The sequence below is a fragment of the Canis lupus genome, chromosome 1 (assembly GCF_048164855.1).
Source record: "Canis lupus baileyi chromosome 1, mCanLup2.hap1, whole genome shotgun sequence".
Classification (NCBI taxonomy): domain Eukaryota; kingdom Metazoa; phylum Chordata; class Mammalia; order Carnivora; family Canidae; genus Canis; species Canis lupus.
In genome coordinates, this window is record NC_132838.1 from 46,544,083 (window position 1) to 46,548,901 (window position 4,819).

A 4,819-nucleotide genomic window follows, 5' to 3' on the forward strand; every position below is an offset into this window, starting at 1 on the left:
CCCACTTCTCTCGTTCTCAGAAATAAGCATCACCTCTTCCCGTCTGTTTGAGATGCAAAGTAAATCTAGATCTTCTTCACGCAGGGAACCCATCTCTGATGTCTCAACTGATTCCTACTTTACCAGAGGGGTCATGGAGTTTCCCAACAAGGTACTGTCTAAGAAGACATCTGATGCCAGCTGTTAAGTATGTCCTCCCAATCCTATTCCATAGTGAATGCTATCTGTTCAAAGTCTGGTGATCATATAGTTGAGATATTTCCAGGACAATTTTAAATTTCATGCAATATTATTATTTTTAAGAAATGTGATTCATTCTAGGTATGAAAAAATAATTAATGTTGTACCCTTCTATAATGTTCTATAAATATAGACCTATCTATGAATTCAGAACCTTGAAAAAATAGTTGATCAGATCATGTGTTTAGTTTTTAATTGTTTGAAAAACATGGTCATTGAATTGGTAGTAACCATGGCTAGAAAAGGTAGAGAAAATCAGATTGGAAGCTATACCATTACTTATATCCATGTTGATTTTTGCAAAAACAAAATAGGAAGATACAGATAGAGTGTTTCTACAGCTAATAACCCTGACCTGCCTGGTGCCCAAGGGCCTACCCACCTAAAAGCAGCAAAGAAATAATCCTGTTCCAAATGCTTAAGGAAGCCTTCTGATGCAATCTTCACAGTTCTGAAATTGACATTATTGTACTTATTTCACACATGAAGATACAGGATCTCGAAAATAATCTCAAAGACCATTCTCATTCTTCACAATTTCTAGAATACCAGTGCAGTACACAGCTCTGGAGTGAAAAGGTGATGTTAAAATTTTTTCAAGATTTTATTTATTTATTTGGGAGTGAGAGAACAAGAGAGCAGAGCAGAGGGAAGGGCAGGGAGAGAAGCAGGCTCCCCTGTGAACAGGAAGCCCAACCTGGGGCTCGATCCCAAAACCCTGGGATCATGACCTGAGCAAAAGGCAGATGCTTAACCGACTGAGCCGCCCAGGTGCCCTGGAAATGTTAAAGTTTGACTCCAGCATTTATATTAAGAGTCAAAGTTCTGGCGAAGTAGTTAGCTTCTCTGTGCTCCAGTGCTTGATCTGAAGCATAATAACATAATCTACCTGCTAGGCTCATTCTGAGTTTTAAATGAGTTAATACAAATAAAACTCCTGGGACAATGTTTGATATAATAAGCACTCACTAAAATCCAATCTTTTACCTATTTTCAGACAAAGATTAAGGGGACATTTGAAAAAGTATTTCTCATAGTAGAAGTTTAGATAAGTGTCTATAGAGTAACATATCTGATTATCATTTTATTATTTCTTTGATATTTTGTTTATTATTTACTGCCAGTAGCACAGGGAGCTGCAGGATCCCCAAAGTCTCAACTCCAGATGGTCCCTGTGGTTTCTGTCCCAATCCCCCTGGTTCCTTCTCAGGCTTTCTGACCCTAAGGAGGATGGGTCCCTACAGCTTTAGCACAACTTAGGTCTGTGCAAAGGACATTGGTCACCTGATCACTGAAGGGAAAGTCAAGCTGATGTTTTTTTTTTTTTTTTTTTTTTGAAATTTCTGTTTGAAAAAAAAAAAATTCTGTTTGAAGCTTCCAAGTTCAAGTGCATTTGACGATTTGAGCAATTCTTTGGAATTTTTTTTCCTAGTCAAAAAAACACTATATTCAGAATAAACCAATCCTCTTCCAATTTTTATTGATATAGTTCAATACAATGAATTCCTCTTTCCTAAAATGTACTAGTGTATCATGTGTTGGGATTACATTTTCTCTCCTAGTCTTGTTTTTAATTCATTTTACATAGTACTTGGTAGTTCTTATAAAATATAACTTCTGATGTTCAGCAAAAAAAAAAAGGTAAAAATAACCAGTTAAGCATCTGATTCTTGGTTTCAGCTTAGCTCCTGATCTCAGGGTCATGAGATCAACCCAGTGTCAAGCTCCACACTCACCATGGAGTCTGCTTGGGATTCCTTCTTCCTCTGTCCCTCCACCTGCTTGCACACACATTCTCTCTCTCAAATAAATAAATTTTTGAAAATCAATGACCTAACCACTAGAAGATAATTACTATTAAATTGTGGAGTAGCCGTCCAGTCTTATTTTACTTACCATACACACTTGGAAATTTATACCTTCACAGGTATGTTATTATATATAAAAACATAATTCTGTAACAGGATCTCTTACCATCTTACCATGACTACCAATGGGGTCTGCATCATCCTTTTTTTGCTGTATAATCTAACTTTAGGAAACAAATCTCTTATTGATATACCATAGAGAATTATAGAAACTGCTAGCTTATTCTTTGAATTTAGTTACCAAAATAAATAAAAGGAAAGGAGACACAGAAAGACTAGAAAATATGAGCTCTTGTGTCAGGTTCAGGTTTGCCCCTAGAATTATATGTGTGAGTCTGTCTGTTGCTTTCCATGCAAAATTACACTGGAGTTCAAGTGGGATCCTCATTCAGCCAGACAGTTTACTTAAGCCTTCAATTCTCACCAAGCCTTAAGCTCTGTAAACTCTCTATACTTAGGTGGTTCCTTTTCATAGTTTAATAATTTAGCATTCGGGAAGTTTCATTGCAGTTTATAATCAGTATCTCCATGACTGTCTCACCAAAATTCTAATGTATCTCCAGCCATAAGGTTTAGCTCTAAATCAAAACCACTTGAAAGATGTTCAGCTTAGGTACCATCTCTAAAACACACATTTCACTGGCTATGTCAGCATGGCGTACGATTCATCAATTACAAACAACTGTGGCCCAATAGGTCACTACGACCTTTATGATGAAAAGGGTTGCATGCGTAAAAGAACTTATTTTTTAGCTGTGTCAAAAAAAAACCCTCTATATATATACACACATATGTACATACTTATATATATTATATGTTTACATATACATTATGTATATTACATGTATACATTGCATATACACATTATATTTTATATATTGCACTATAATACATTATATATAATGTATTATATACATATACATATATATGTGTATATATACACCCATACACATATATACATATATAACACAAACTGAAACCCTAAACTGCTAGCAATCATCCCCATTCTTTTAATAATTATTTGTTGGAAGCTTTAACTAAAATTTATCAAAGGAACATAGCCTAGAACAATAATTTCTTTTTTTTTGAGACTCAACTAATAATAGTTCATGCTTACTGCAGCAGCTTCCCCCAGAAGGATCCCCAAGCACTTAGCAGAATACATACATAGAATTAGCATCACTCACCCAGTGGAGGGAGGCATGTGGAATCCAATAGCCATTCTTCACCTGCCATGTTACAAAGCCTAGCGCAGTAGGATTTAAGAGCATGATCAAAGAGTAACTTTTCTAACTGAATCTCCAGGGGAATATAGGGTGACAGTATAATTACCCCAGTTAGAATTTAGCCAGCCACAGAATTAACACTACCTTCTACTCTTGTAGGAACAAAGAGACAGGAGAGGACCCGAAGGTCTTTAATGGCCAAAAGAGGTCAAGCCCTCAGTTTTATATCTCACCCCAGAGACACATGAGATATTTCCCCCCTGACCAGAATGCCATCCAAGGCTGTCCCTTCTATTTTTTAACTAGACTGAAGAAAATAGTCATTATTTTAATAGTGTATTGCACTTACGTTGCCAAGGCTACCCAGAGACCCCAAGGCCTACAGCCTAGGCAGGTAATCACAGTGCAAAAGACAGCTCGGTCCCTCCTGCCACAGTCATGGATAGAAAAATGCCTTTGTCTGCAGAAGAGCCATTGTGTTTGAAGGAAGAAGACACAAGGGATAAAGAGATCCCTTTAAAAGTGAAGATTTTATTTATCTGGTTGAGCTGACATGAATTTAAAACCCTTGACATTGAAAGCCTTGGCCCATTTTGAGGTGGAATCATCCCCAAGATTTTCCTTATCATCACCTCCAGTGGCAGCAGAAACTACAGGTCAGGCCGGGAACTTGTTTCTCTCCTCCTTACATGCTCACCCTTTCCATTCATCCCCCTCCATCATTGTGAGGGTCCAAAGGCCAGAGAAGCTATGGATTCGACCCCGTGCTTCCCTGGGTTTGGTAGCTCTGTGTACACACACAGAAAAGCACACGGCGTTCCTAGAAATCTTTTGTAGGCTGCTCTATGAAAGTTGATCCAAAGTTTTCAAGTGTTCATACACCCTTAATTAGCAGCATCTTGGGTCCTTCCCCCAAGATGCAGGAGGCATCCATGCCCTCAAGAAAAGAGGGCTAGATCTGGGCATTTTCTTCCTTTATACTAGGAAGGTTTGAAGAATAATTTTACAATTAGGTAACATTAAGAATGATGAAAGCTAGAGAGCGGAAAGCAGCCAGAATTAATTACTTACTTGAGGGTCTGCTCAGGCCGCTTTGGCAGTGTTCATGCTGATTTTATAATGGCAGATTAACCCTTGGTGTTCAATGCCAGGGTGTTGTTCAGTCCCAGACTTGGGGCCTCTGTTCTCTGCTCTCCTTCCTCTACTCCTGAGCAGCTTCATTTCTTTGGAATTTTCTCTCTCTTATCTGTTTCATCAGTCTGATCACTATGTGGATATGCTAGTTCTTGAAATAAAACTGCATTTCAAGAATACTACGGTTCTGCCTTCTAGCTGTCTGTCTCTCTGCAGCTCCCTGGAGACAACTCACATAGATCTGCCTCAGACAGGATGGGTAAGTGGCAGCTACTCCTTTGTCTAACACTTATTTAAGAAACATATTAAATACTTTACTATGCACAGGGAGTTCTTTGAGGGTTCTGAGAA